Raw genomic sequence first — 16,009 nt, forward strand, 5'->3', positions numbered from 1 at the left:
GTTGAGAGTGTAAACTGGTACAACCATTTGGAAAACTAGTTAGCAATACCTATTATGTGCTTGTCCTATGACATAGCAATTTCACTCTTAAATGTATACTCAAAAGATATGATCAAGAATGTTCATTAGGGGCTTCCCTGGTGGCTCAGTGGTAAATAATTCACCTGAAAATCTAGAAGACACGGGTTTGATCCCTGATCCAGGAGATGCCACAGGCGTTGGAGCAACAAAGCCTGTTCACCATATGGGACCCACAACTCTTGAAGCCCAGGCGCCCAAGGGCCCGTGTTCCACAACAAGAGAAGCCGCCACAACGAGAAGCCCACGCACTGCAAGTAGAGAAAAGCCCTTGATTGCCACAACTAGAGAAAACGCTCTCGCAGCAGTGAAGATCTGGCATAGTCAAAAATAAATACATAAAATCACATATCTATATAAAAGGAACGTTCATTAGAAGCAGGGTTGATAGTAGTCAAAACCCCAAAACTAGCAAGATGGCCAGCCACAATGGGATGGATCGATACATTGTACAGCTAGCTTCACAATTTAGTACTCTGCAGCGGAGTGAATGTAGATGGTCAGAAACATCAAGTTAAATGAAAGACCCCAGCCACGAAAGAGCACATATTGTATCATTTCATTTACAGACAAGTCAAGACCACCCTAAACTAATCTACATTAGAAGACAAGATAACAGAGCTTTTTCAAATCCTAAAAAATGAGGCTGTTAAAGTGACCTGGAAGAAAGGCAGTGACGTGAAGACTTGGGGGTTGTCAGTACTATTCTGTTTCCTTGTGAGTACTAGTTACACAAGTATGTTATGTTTGTGAACATTCAGCTAGGTGACATGTATGTGCATTTCTCTGAATACATATTTATGAAAATAAATATAAAAATAAAATATATTTTTATATTTAAAAATTAAAAAATGAAAGTCAGCTAAGTCTCCAGCCTGTCATTTCCAGCCTATTTCCTTCCATTACCAATTCCCTTGATGTTCTATAAGTTGACTTTCAGTGTTAAAATACTTGCTCTGTTTTACCAAGTGGTGGGTGGTTGATGTGATTTCTCTATAAATAGTTTGTAGAGTGGTTTTGGAAGTACAGTGCAAATGTTAGTTTTAAGCACAATATATTTTTCTCATAGAGATCACACTATAAATCACAGTGCTTTTACTCAGCTTTATTTTACCTGTGTAGCTCAGTGCTTGGAAACACCCACACTTTCAGTTGCAGATTATACCACAATTGATTCTTAGGCAGATTACAGCTATTAAGAGACATTAAGGCAAGAATCAGATAAAGTCTTCATTGTTGATCCTGAAATCTTTTCTGAAATACTGAAATTCTGAGATCTGCTGTCCTTTTTCATACTATTTCCCAGTAGTGGTCTATGTTTAGTAGAAATGGAATAAAAATCATTTTTATCAGGTTTTAATAAAAGTCATTCTGGAGTCCAAACTCCAGCTTCCTCCACAGGAGCCCTCAAGTCTTTCCTCCAACCAGAGCTTTTCTCAGCATTGCAACTTCCCCTCTAAAAAAAGCAAAAGAGTTCTGCATAAATACAGACAGAGGTTGAATTAACACTGAGAATAATCACATTATCCCTAAAAGGTGCATTCTTTTGTTCAGAATAATGGAATTGGTGGACTATGCAAAGCCATAAAAAAAAAAAAAAACTTTAAAGTTATGAAATGAGGAGTTAATGGTTAGATATTCACCCATGAAAACAAACATACACACAGCAAAGGGAATGCATCAAGCAGTTGATCGCTTTATTGTAAGTTAAGAATTGCACTCGTTTCACATTCAGTAAGGTTATGCTCAAAATCCTTCAGGTTAGGCTTCAGCAGTATGTGAACAGAGAACTTCCAGATGTACAGCTGGGTTTAGAAAAGGCAGAGGAACCAGAGATCAAATTGCCAACATTCACTAGATCATAGAGAACGCAAGGGCATTCCACAAAAACATTTACTTCTGTGAGCCAGACATCTTGGAGTGCAAAGTCAAGTCGGCCTTGGGAAGAATCACTGTGAACAAAGCTGTTGGAGGTGATGGAATTCCAGCTGAGCTATTTCAAATCCTAAAAAATGATGCTGTTAAAGTGCTGCACTCAATCTGCCAGCAAATTTGGAAAACTCAGCAGTGGCCACAGGACTGGAAGAGGTCAGTATTCATTCCAATCCCAAAGAAAGGCAATCCCAAAGAATGCTCAAACTACCGCACAATTGCACTCATCTCACACGCTAGTAAAGTAATGCTCAAAATTCTCCAAGCCAGGCTTCAACAGTACATGAACCATGAACTTCCAGGTGTTCAAGCTGGATTTAGAAAAGGCAGAGGAACCAGAGATCAAATGACCAACATCCAGTTGGATCACAGAAAAAGCAAGAGAATTCCAGAAGAACATCTACTTCTGATTCATTGACTATGCTAAAGCCTATGACTGTGTGGATCAGAAATAACTGTAGAAAATCCTTTAAGAGATGGCAATACCAGACCACCTTACCTGTCTCCTGAGAATGCAGGACAAGAAGCAACAGTTAGAACCAGACATGAATCAACTGATGGTTCAAAAGTGGGAAAAGAGTATGACAAGGATGCATATTGTCATCCTGCTTATTTAATTTATATAAAGAGTATATAACTTATATACTTATAAGTGATACTTATATACTTATACTTAAGTTATACTTATATACTTATAAGCTATGTTATATACTTATATGTTATATATATAACTTATAACTTATTTAACTTATATACAGAGTATATCATGTGAAATGCTGGACTAGATGAAGCAATGAATCACAAGCTGGAATCAAGATTGCTGGGAGAAATATTCAACAACCTCAAGTATGCAGATGATACCACTCTAATGGCAGAAAGGGAAGAAGAACTAAAGAGCCTCTTGATGAGGGCAAAAGAAGATAGTGAAAAAGCTGGTCTGAAACAACATTAAAAAACTAAAATCATGGCATCCGGTCCCATCACTTCATGGCAAATAGATGGGGGAAAAACGGAAGCAGTGACAGATTTTCTTTCCTTGGGTTCAAAAATCGCTTCGGATGGTGACTGCAGTCATGGAATTGATAAGACACTGGCTCCTTGGAAGGAAAGCTGTGACAAACCTAGACAGCGTATTAAAAAGCATAGACATCACTTTGCCGATAAAAGTCCGTATAATCAAAGCTATGGCTTTTCCAGTAGTCATATACAGATGTGAGAGTTGGAAATAAGGCTGAGCATCATAGAATTGATGCTTTCAAATTGTGGTGCTGGAGAAGACTCTTGAGAGTCCCTTGGATTGCAAGGAGGTCAAGTCAGTCAATCCTAAAGGAAATCAACCCCGAATATTCATTGAAAGGACTGATGCTGAAGCTGAAACTCCAATACTTTGGCCACCTGATGCAAAGAGCTGACTCACTGGAAAAGACCCTCACTCTGGGAAAGACTGAAGGCAAAAGGAGAAGGGCGTAGCAGAGAATGAGATGGTTGGATGGCGTCACCAACTCAATGGCCATGAATCTGAGCAAACTCTGGGAAACAGTGAAGGACTGGGGAGTCTATCGTGCTGCAGTCCATGAGGTCGCAGAGTTGGACATGACTTGGAGACTGAACAACAACAAAATAATAAATAAACCTTGGGGAGAGGACTCACATCTGTGTCCCTGAAGGTCAAGTATCAGGAAAATCAAGGCCACTGCGCTTATAACCCATAATGCTAAAAATCATAATTCCTGTCTTTTGGAAGTTGCTGGCTTTGATTTTGTTGGTGTAGGATGGATGGTTTAGCCTTCTAAAAATTTATGACATTATTTTTTGAGATTTCTCAGAACCATAGCCTGACTTTTGAAATTGAATAAAATATGGAAGTTTATCTTTAATATATCTTCAATTTGCAGATCAATGCTTCTCAAATGGTGCTCTAGGAAGCCCTAGGGGCTCATACCTAATAAGTCAAGGGCGGGACCAGCATTAACAAGCGGAACCCCGCTTCTCTGGTTTTCACAATCAGTTTCCACATGGGTTCATTTAAAGAAAGCATAAAGTGATTATTTAAAAAGTTTTAAGTAGACAACTCATCTGATTGAAGTATCCTCAAAATGGAAGAGCTGACACTTAAGGAAACTGAGGCCCAGGCAGATTAAGTGACTGATTTGCCCCAAATCCCAGAGCCAGCCAGGGGCAGGACTGGACCTGGAACTTCTGTTTTCTGATCCTGATTTGGGTGGACTTTCCAAACTACCAGGTGCCCATAAAGAGCCTCTGCAGTTTCCAACAAGAGGGGTTGGAAATCTTGAGTTGAAATTAGTACATGCCTTTATAGTTCCCTTTAATTTCAGCGTTAAAACCCTTGATACATTTTTTAATAACACATAGCATGCTACATGAAATAACATGGGTAACAGAACCAAGGATAAACTATTAAGGCTCGACTGCCTGTTTGCTCCCAAGTGCTATTTGCAAACAGAAAAAGAAATTAGTTGCTAAAAATGTTTAATTGGTTACAGTCTAGAATCCTTCAAGAGTAAAAGTGCCATGGGAACCGACTAGCTCATTTTTAAGCTTAAAACAGGCCTTTTAAGTAAAGGTTTTTTTTTTTTTTTTAATATCAGGGTGTTAGTTCAAAAATACTACATATTTAAACACTAGCCTTCTCTCTGTCATGCCAGCTTTATTTTCTGAAGAAAATTCAATTCACTTCTTTTTTCCAGTTTGGTAGCCAAAGGGTTAAAGATGGGGACCACTTTTTTAGCTGTTACTATAGTCAGGCTCCCATTCAATCTAAATATAGCCATGGCTTTGCACCATTTTTAACCCTACAAAGCTGAGATTCCTGTCTATCCAAATTAAGGATAAGCTTAAATAGCCTAGCCTCAGTTGAAACCATGGCGACCAGTACACAGTACACATCCTGAATCTTACCCGGTAGTCCTTAAAATTCTTTAATCACAAGACAGGAAATCTGTTTTGTTTGGTAGTCGCTCGACAGATTCACACTATAGGAGGGTCAACCATCTGCTTTTATGTAGGGGGAAGAATGGATTTATGATAGGATAAGCTTTAAAATTAAGGAGAGACAGAGTGGTTTTTATTTGTTTATTTATTTACTTACTTACTGCCTTATTTCAAAAAAAGGACCTAGGGAAGTCCCAGAATTTCCAAAATGGGAAGTGGAGAAACTGAGAAGAAAGACTGGAGTGTGGGCTTTCTACAGTTATGGCCATGTAAACACCTGATCTGGCAGTTAGCTAAATAATAAAAACAAAATTCAGTTGCACAGTGACACTCCCAAGCAGCATAAGTAACTTGTGACACATGAAGGAATATTTATTTTTCTGACTTTTGTTTCAAACTGAAAATAGCTTTATGATTTTTTTCTGATTGCAAAGTCAGTCAACACATGCTCAAGTAGACAATCCACACATTTTAGAATGGAAGAAAATAAAAAGTAGCCCAAATCACCCAGAGGTAACTGTTTAAAACTGGTGACCCTCCTCCAACCTCCCTCTGTGCATGGACACATGCATGCCTTAATAAATGTATGTAAATAAAGATATTCTGGATGATGTTTTGTGACCTGCTTTCTGGCTCAATTCATCATGAAGATCTCTCCATGTGGATTAGTATAGATTTGTTATATATTCTACCACAGAGATACACCAGATCAACTTAACTAATACCCTAGTTAGGAGTATTTAGTGTGTCCAGCATTTTTTTATTATGAGTAACACTGCAATGAAAACTGTTTACATAAATCTTTGTGCTACTGATCAGTTATCTCCACAAGATAAACTTCTAGATGTGAGAGTGCTAAGTCAAAGGGTATATACATATGTTTAAATATTTGGTCCATATCATGGGGACTGCAACCTGGAAATTGTATACACAAACAAGGCATTCATGTAAAGCTTCTCTACACCCTCACCAATATTGGATATCTCATTCTTTATCTTTTCCTATCTAATAGGCAAGATGTTATTACATTTTGATAACAGCTCTTCTCTCATCAATTCATAACTCAAGGAAAAGGAAAAATATAATTAAAATTCAGTGTGATAATTGCTTAGATGATTTTGAAAGCTTCTTCCAGTTTAAACACCCTATAATTCTACAAAATGTCTTCAATTAATTTCTCTATTAAGAATCTATTATAAGCAAGAACCCAGGGGAGGAGAAGCTAACTGTGAGCGCCTAATGTATACGAAAACAACCCTTTGAGATCCTTGTTTTAGTGCTCATTTTATAGAGTAAAAATATGGAGGCTCAGAAAAAGTTAAATAAATGTAGAATCAGAGCGAGTAATCTGATTAGAAAGCTGAGGGTTTTTTCTGGTACCATGCTGTGTATTATTGGGGTTCCTGTCCTTCAGGAATATACAGTCTATGCTGAGGCAGCGGTGGGAAGTGTAGGCGAGACCATCTTCACATAAAAAGGATTTTAAGTCACATCTCCTGATATCTCAGGTCAAGCCCCTTTCCTCCTCCGCCCACCCCAATCGCCACCTTGTGTCCCTCCCTTAGCACTCAAAGTGGCGCTTTATGGATCACAGATGCTCAACAAATAAAGTCCATGCCCCTCCCCACCTGCCTGCCTTTGTCCAGGAGGGTTCTCACTGTAGACGGGAGGTTCCACCAGGTGATAGTTGCCTGGCAGCTAAAAGCTCTTAGTCTTGATTGGTTGTAACGCTAACTGGTAGCCTCCCCCCAGTCCCCACCCAGCCTGATCAGGCTTGGAGCCGTAAGCCCAGAGAAACAGAGTGAGATCCAGAGACACAGCTACAGTCAGCTCCAAGGCACAAGTGAGGCACGCGGTACCCTCTCAACGTTCTGCCTTTACTTTTCTGTTCATTCTGATTAAATTATTATATCTTATACTTTTGACATTTTCTCCCTAGCCCTGACATTCTTACAGTGTCTTTAGGCTTTACCCAAAGGCAAGATTATTATAATTACCACTAGCCATGGGTAACTCACATTTTCTATCACATTTTCTACAGCTCAATGTTAATTCAGAATGGCACATCTCAACCACCATTACTCTAGCTTAGTTACTAGTTCTGAGAGCTAACAAAGAATATGAGCAACAGCTGAGGACCAAAAGGTTACTGAATTCTGACTAGTTACGTTCACTTGTGGTCAACAGGTCCAAAAGTCAGTGACTGATGCACTAGCGATGGTCTGGGATCCTGACTATTCATAAGCATTCTTGCAAAGAAATCATATTTCACATAGTGTAAAATAGCCTTTTAATTTGTGCAAATATAGGACAAGCTGCAATTCAACTGTTTCTGCAGATTAAATACCCTCAAGCAACAGCTGGAAAGAGATACACATTTCCATTGCAAAGTTCACAGAAACCTCACCTAGTGTATACAGCTGGGCTGTATTTCCAGACAGTGACTAAGTGTTCCATGTTCCTTGGGTAAGCTGCAGAAATGTTGATTTTGATCAATTCCTATGGTTTTTCTAGGTTCTTGGATATGACAAGCCTTCCTTGGTGAGTGGTCTACCCCCCTCTAAGATTAGCCTTTCTATGTGAGAGAGAGCACCGTGCCATAAGGACACACAATGATAGCCCATTCCCAGGAATAAAAGTGGGCCTATTATATTTGCTGCAATAGACACATGCTCTCCTTTCTAATTTGCCTTCTTTTTCCCCCAAACAAAAGTGTTATTATTCAACAACAAAGGGTCTGACAAAATGCCACAGAACTCATACAGAGCGACATAAAAGCAGGAGATGATGAATGTTAAGTGCATTCTGGCTTGATTTATTTTAAAGAGATCACTTCTAAGAAACACTTGGGATCGGTACTTGGGGTATTAGAGATGCGTCCCGACAGCTGGGGTTTGTCGAAACATGGGTGGCTTTGTTCTCTTTCACGTCTGTTTTTTCCCATGTGTTTGTTGTCAGTCACTGCTCAGGGGGAGAGCAAACCAAAAGATGACACAAAAGAGCAGCAGCTAAGAGGTGAGACATTCTCTCTGGCTAGTGCGGAGGAGGTCGGATTGGCTGCCCAAAGTTCCGTTTTCAGCAGTTGCTGCTATGATCATTTCAGCCAGTCCAACCTGTCCCTACAAATGACTTCCTGTTTGGGCACCGATATACAAGTGTAGGGCTTCCCTGCTGGTCCAAACGTTAAGAATCCCTCTGCTAATGCAGGAGATACAGGTTTGATCCCCAGTTCAGGAAGATTCCACGTGCCTCGGGGCAACTGAGCCCGAGCACCACAACTACTGAAGCCCACACGCCCTGAAGCCCTTGTTCAGCAACAAGAGAAGCCACCTTAACCAGAAGCTCGCTCACCGCAACTAGAGGAAGTCCAGGTGCAGCAGCAAAGACCCAGCGCAACCAAAAGAAGTAGATATTAAAAAACATATATCCAAGTGTACAACCAAATCCATAACCTCTTCCTCCTGGACACAGAGCTAGGCTCAGCCTCTCAGCCTCCCTTGAGAACCGGATGGACTGTGAACGGAAGCGAAGAGGGCCACTTCCGGTTCTGGCCCATAAAATGTTCCATGGGTAATCCTCCTCTCACTTCTCTCATCTGCCAGCCGGAAAGCCATGCCCAAGTCACCATGAAGTCACGTGGGAAAAATGGTGACCTCCCCCCCTTCAGAAGTCAGAGCCTTGAATAATTGTTTGAAGAGCAGCTGGCTAACACCAAGATCCCTGTCAATTGGAATTTACAAAAAGGAAATATAAACATCTATAATATCAGTTTAGTTCAGTTCAGTCGCTCAGTCATGTCTGATTCTTTGCGACCCCATGGACTGCAACACGCCAGGTCTACCTGTCCACCACCAACTCCCGGAGTTTACCCAAACTCATGTCCATCAAGTCGGTGATGCCATCCAACCATCTCATCCTCTGTCGTCCCCTTCTCCTCCTGCCTTCAATCTTTCCCAGCATCAGGGTCTTTTCAAATGAGTCGGTTCTTCAACTGGTGGCCAAAGGATTGAAGTTTCAGCTTCAACATCAGTCCTTCCAATGAACACCCAGGACTGATCTCCTTCAGGATGGACTGGTTGGATCTCCTTGCTGTCCAAGGGACTCTCAAGAGTCTTCTCAAACACCACAGTTCAAAAGCATCAATTCTTCGGCACTCAGCTTTCTTTATAGTCCAACTCTCACATCCATACATGACTACTGGAAAAACCATACCCTTGACTAGATGGACCTTTGTTGACAAAGTAATGTCTCAGCTTTTTAACATGCTATCTAGGTTGGTCATAACTTTCCTTCTAAGAAGCAAGCATCTTTGCATTTCATGGCTGCAGTCACCATCTGCAGTGATTTGGGAGCCCAGAAAAATAAAGTCTGCCACTGTTTCCACTGTTTCCCCATCTATTTGCCAGGGCCCCTGAAATGTGGTGGGAAGGGATGACGGTTTTTTATAGTAGTTATCCTACCCTGACTACCACAGCATGGAGGAGCCCAGAGAAAGTAAGTCATGCTCACTCTGTATGGGCCTGTTCTGACCTCCTTTCTAGTCACCTTTTCTTTGACCTCCCTGTATATCTGCTCTCTAATAACTGACCCTGAGCATGATGGGGAGAAACATTGCAAAAGACATTATAAGACGGAGAAGAACACGCATTCTTGCAGAGAGAAATGTTATCCTAACCAACAAATGAGCATTGGGCACATTCCCTAAAGAAGTCATTCTGCTAGGTGCTGGGAATACAAAGGCATCAAACCTCTTCTCGACCTTGGAATTAAGACAGATGTAAAAGGTTCAATCCTGTCTCTCAATAGGCTTACAAACTTGGGAAAACATGACTTCAAAGATAGTTGCCTAACGAAAGAAGGATGTGTTAGAGATGAGCAGAACTGATTTGCCATGCCAGAGATGACCCTTATTTGATTTATAGAAAATGAAATAATCTGTGCCTCAGTATCTTCATCTTAAAACTCAGAAGATACCTGAGAAACATGGTTAAGTTTTCTCTTTTTTTTTTGGCCACACTGCATAGCCTGCAGGACCTTCGTTCCCTGACCAGGGATCAATTGAACCCAGGCCCTGCAGTGGAAGCTTAGAGTCCTAACCACTGGACCACCAGTGAAATCCCTTAATATTTTTTTTAATTGGAGTAGAGTTGCTTTACAATGTTGTGTTAATTTCTGCTGTACAGCAAAGTGAATCAGCTACATGTTTACATATGTTCCCTCTTCTTTGGATTCCCTTCCCATTTAGGTCATTACAGAGCATTGAGTATTAGACACAGTAGGTTCTCATTAGTTAACTATTTTATACATAGTAGTGTGTATATGTCAATTCCAATCTCCCAATTCATCCAATCCCCACCATGTATTTTTAAAAAGTAGCTTTTTCCTAGCGCTTTAACAAAGACCAATGTCTAAAACTTTGGAGTTATGTATCAACGTCCAAGCCCAACCCTAATTGAATTAAATTAGAACTGCTGTGAGGGAGGCCTAGGTATTAGTATTTTTCAAAAGCTCTCCAGGAGATTGTTAATGAGCAGCCAGGTTTGGCCTCCAACACCTAAAGATCATGACTTACCAATTGGTACTTTTTTTTTTTTCAATTGGTACTTCTGAATTGTGGTGCTGGAGAAGACCTTGAGAGTCCCTTGAACTGCAAAGAGATCAAACCAAGTAATCCTAAAGGAAATCAACCCTGAATATTCATTGGAAGGACTGATGCTGGAACTCCAATACTTTGGCCACCTGATGCGAAGAACTGACTCACTGGAAAAGACCCTGATGCTGGGAAAGACTGAAGGCAAACGAAGAGGGTGGCAGAGGTTGAGATGATTAGATACTATCACTGACTCAACGGACATGAATTTGAGCAAACTCTGGGAGACTGTGAAGGACAGAAGAGTCTGGCATGCTGCAGCGCATGGGGTTGCAAAGAGTCGGACACGACTTAGCAGCTGAACAACAACAAAATGCCAGCTGGAGTTTGTGCGTGCTCTGCAAGTGGGAGATGTGTCTGATCATGTCTGTTGTTGAAAAGGAAGCAGGACCTGTGACCAAGCACCTATCGTCCTCACACATCATGTCAACTGTCCACTCACCGCAGGTGTTCCTGACGTCTGATTTAGACTGTAACCATAGAGGACCCTGAAGTATGGTATAGGGAATATGTAAAAACATATTTAACAGAGAAGAAGGTAAAAGAAATCAATTTCTTTTCAGTTTAATATAAGATGCCTCAGTCCAATCAGTCAAGAAGATACCAAGCAGAATAATTTACTCCCTCACCCTGAAACTTTTCAATTTTCTTTAAGATGCTAGTGTCAACAATCTGGATGCTTAAACATAATTTAAGACCATGAATAATTTTCTAAGATCAAAATACCAGTGAAATCACTAACACTAAATCTGCCATCTTCCATGAGCAGCTTGATAGCATGGGTTCAAAATAACTCCAAAGTTTTAGCAATTTGGCCTTGGTCAGAACATGAGGAAAGGGCTACTTTTTGAAAATACATGGTGTTTTTCACCATATAGGGACTGGAAGTAACATACATTGCATTTCAACTCTTTTAAAGGTCAAGAAACTGAGGCTCAGAGAGGCTCAGGGAGATATCATACTCAAGTTCACATAACCAGTCGGCACCGTGCACCCCAAGGATTTCCATCTAAGTCTTTAACCTATAATATTTTCATGATATCGTAAGCGAAATTTTTAGAATTGTTAGAGCAATTATTTGGCATAATGCCAAGAACAGAGAATACACTGGGGAAAGGCAACCTTTACATAAAATTTGATTATGAGTTTGGTTTATTTCAAGTCAATTCTCAAATTGCTTTTATTAGAAATAATGAAAATACCCATATAGAATAGTAAAAAAAAAAAATCTATTTTAATTTCTAATTTGAGGAGACATTTTGGATTGTCTATTCCAAGTGGCCAAAAAAGTTACTTTCTAGAAGAATCCATTTCCATCGTGTACTTTGAAGTCTACAAAAATTCTAACTATGTTGGGTTAGGATTATGTATAATAGTGAGAAATAGAAAATGCAGGAAGTTCCCTGGCAGCCCATTGCATGCTTCCACTGCAAGGGGCACAAGTTCAATCCCTGGTCAGGGAAGTAAGATCCCACATGCTACACAGCATAACCAAAAAAAAAAAAAAAATTGCAAAAGTTTAGTTTTTACTTTTATGAAAGTCTGACCCCAGGGTTGGAGTCTACTAGGATTTATATGAAGCTCCACAGTGTCAAGGTCTCAGGGTCCTTCTAACTTGTTACTATGCTGAGCATTGCCTTCATCCCAGGCCACTTCATGGTCTGAGAAGGCTGCTCCACGTCCTGCCATCACATCCACTTTCCAGCCCAGAGAAAGGAGGAAAGAGAAAAAGAAAGACATACTCTTAGCTTCATCCCTAATGTGGCACACGTCTCTTCTCTTTTACACTTTAACCGGAATTTTGTCGTATGTATTGGACTTCCCAGGGCTCAGCGGTAAAGAATCCACTTGACAATGCAGGAGACACAGGAGACACGGGTTAGATCCCTGGGTGGGAAAATCCCCTGGGAGAGGAAACGGCAACCCACTCCAGTATCCTTGCTGGAACATTCCATGGACAGAGGAGCTTGGTGGGCTACAGTCCAAAGGGTCACAAAGAGTCAGACATGGCTGAACACACACACACACACACACACACACACACACACATTCTAGTTGCAGAGCATGGGCTCCATATGCACAGGCTTCAGGGGTTGTGGTGCATGGGCTTAGTTACCTCGCAGCATGTGTGACCTTCCAAGATCAGGGATTGAACCCGTGTCCCCTGCATTGGCAGGTGAATTCCTAACCACTGGATCACCAGGGAAGTCCAGAGAAGCTGCCCCTTCTGAGGGGTTAATTCTCCAATGAAAAATGCTCCCAAACTCAACGTGAATGACAGATTATCTCTGGATTATGGTAAAGTGATCATCTCTCAGTTCAGTTCAGTTGAGTAGCTCAGTCATGTCTGACTCCTTGTGACCCCATGGACTGATGTTGAAGCTGAAACTCCAATACTTTGGCCACCTGATGCGAAGAGCTGACTCATTGGAAGAGACCCTGATGCTGGGAAAGATTGAGGGCAGGAGGAGAAGGGGATGACAGAGGATGAGATGGTTAGATGGCATCATGAAATTGATGGACATGGGTTTGGGTGGACTCCGGGAGTTGGTGATGGACAGGGAGGCCTGGTGTGCTGCGGTTCATGGGGTCGCAAAGAGCCGGACATGACTGAGCAACTGAACTGAACTGAACTGAGTGATTTCCCCCACTTTCTTCAATTAAAGTCTGAATTTGCCAATAAGGAGTTCATGATCTGAGCCACAGTCAGCTCCCGATCTTGTTTTTGCTGATGGTATAGAGCTTCTCCATCTTTGGCTGCAAAGAATGTAATAAACCTGATTTTGGTGTTGACCATCTGGTGATATCCACGTGTACAGTCTTCTCTTGTGTTGTTGGAAGAGGGTGTTTGCTATGACCAGTGCATTCTCTTGGCAGAACTCTGTTAGCCTTTGCCCTGCTCCATTTGGTACTCCAAGGCCAAATTTGCCTGTTATTCCAGGTATCTGTTGACTTCCCACTTTTGCATTCCAGTCTGTATAATGAAAAGGACACCTTTTTTGGGTGTTAGTTCTAGAAGGTCTTGTAAGTCTTCATAGAACCATTCAACTTCAGCTTCTTCAGCATTACTGGTTGGGGCATAGACTTGGATTACTGTGATAGTGAATGGTTTGCCTTGGAAACGAACAGAGATCATTCTGTTGTTTTTGAAATTGCATCTAAGTACTGCATTTTGGACTCTTTTGTTGACTATGATGGCTACTCCATTTCTTCTAAGGGATTCTTGCCCACAGCAGTAGATATAATAGTCATCTGAGTTAAATTCACCCATTCCAGTCCATCTTACTTCACTGATTCCTAAAATGTCAATGTTCACTCTTGGCATCTCCTATTTGAACACCTCCAATTTGCCTTGATTCATGGACGTAACATTCCAGGTTCCTATGCAATATTGCTCTTTACAGCATTGGACTTTGCTTCCATCACCAGTCACATCCACAACTGGGTGTTGTTTTTGCTTTGGCTCCAACTTTTCATTCTTTCTGGAGTTATTTCTCTACTGATCTCCCATAGCATATTGGGCACCTACCGACCTGGGGAGTTCATCCTTCAGTGTCCAATCTTTTGCCTTTTCATGCTCATCTCTAGGGTAGGAGAAAAACTGGACTGACTGAGCTTGCTCTCATTTTAAAAGAATCATATAAGTTGGTCTTTTAGAAAAATGTAAGACTTTATACATATTTCATTTCTCTTGGACAGCTTAAATACAGGTTTGCCTATGACAAAGGACTTAAGCAAATTCTCATTTACCTTTTCCATTTTATGTGTCCATGATTGCACAATAAAATAAAATTTCCATTTTGGGGGGGGTAGTACATGCATAAGACAGCAAACATATATAATGAAATGTCACTGAGATAATTGTCTCACTGCCTGTTTCCTGACTTAGTGGAATGAGCACTAAATCAGGAGTCAGAAGGCTGAGTTGTGTGGGCTGAGGGTGTGCTCTGGGTTCCAGCAGTCTTTTCTGCAAGATGAAGGTTTTGGCTTGGTGATTACTGGCATCCTTCTAGCCCAAACATTTTCTCATGTACAAGGGAAAGTATTTGTTTACTGTTAGCCTTGTTTAGAAAGTAAATTAATAAGACTCAGAGCGTCGCTTTTTTTTAGCTTATTTGTCCAGTTATCTTATATAAGGATCTACTCTGTATGTTATAAATGACACAGAGGAAATTGTTCTGTGCCCAGACCATGACCAAAGTTTCTAGACTGTGCCTTCACTGTAGACTGTGTCTCCTGTACGCATTTTTAAACTCACAATGCTTTTCTTTAATTTGAAGTTTCCTATGGGTATACGCTTCAGTGGACACTTAATATTAGGTAACAAGAGTTGTTTTCGTTATGTATTTTCATACTGTTGGAAATGTTAGATTCTTTTAAAAAAACATGAAACACAGTGAACACTGAAAAATTGTTGCAGACAAGGAAATGAAAGGGCTCAGAGAAGGTTAGAGAAACCTATATTTCAGTCAACAAAGGCAGAGACTGAACATGTCTGGGGGAGTCGGCAACCCAGTCTCATCTCCAGCATCTTGCTTTGCTGTTGTTCAGTCTCTAAGTCTGACTCTGTGATCCCATAGACTGCAGCATGCCAGGTTCTTCTGTCCTTCACTGACTCCCAGAGGTTTGCTTTCTTCCTCAAATAGTATAAAGAAGTAATTAATGCAGCTTCCCTTGTGGCTCAGATGGGAAAGCGTCTGCCTACAGTGCAGGAGACTCAGGTTCGATCCCTAGGTCAGGAAGATCCTCTGGAGAAGGAAATGGCAACCCACTCCAGCACTCTTGCCTGGAAAATCCCATGGACGGAGAAGCCCGGTAGGCTACAGTCCATGGGGTCTCAAAGAGTCGGACACGACTGAGCGACTTCACTTCACTTCAAATTTAAATAGTCCTGAATGTCCTTCATTTCTGTCCTTAATTTTGTCTAGAGTGGAGATTAGGTCCCTTAGGGCATTAAAAAGGGATGGTTTTCATTGGTGGTTTACAAACTCAGGGTGGTTTTTTTTTTTTTTTTTTTTTTTTATTGCATGTGGCCATTTGTGATTCATCAGTACACTTAGAGAAGCCTTATTGCAACTTCCCAGAAATCCACTAATCATTAAAACTCCAGACTCTATTTTTTAAGTGAAAAAAACTATATCAGGGTAAAGTAACACGTTAGTTATGCTTTTTGCTTTGCTTTCTTTTTAATGGTGAAGATACTTATAAACAGAGAATGCATTAAGTGGAGATAACCAAACCTTTAGGTCAAGCATCACCTTCAATGCACTGTGGCAACTGATTGGCAGTGGAAAAAGAGATAAAATGCTCTTCTTAAGCTATAGGGACAGGCTACCTAGTAACTACAGAATGATTAAATTCTGTTCACAGATATGTTTTCTCTTAATTGGATGAAAA

This window comes from Cervus canadensis, chromosome 6, assembly GCF_019320065.1.
Source record: "Cervus canadensis isolate Bull #8, Minnesota chromosome 6, ASM1932006v1, whole genome shotgun sequence".
Taxonomy (NCBI): domain Eukaryota; kingdom Metazoa; phylum Chordata; class Mammalia; order Artiodactyla; family Cervidae; genus Cervus; species Cervus canadensis.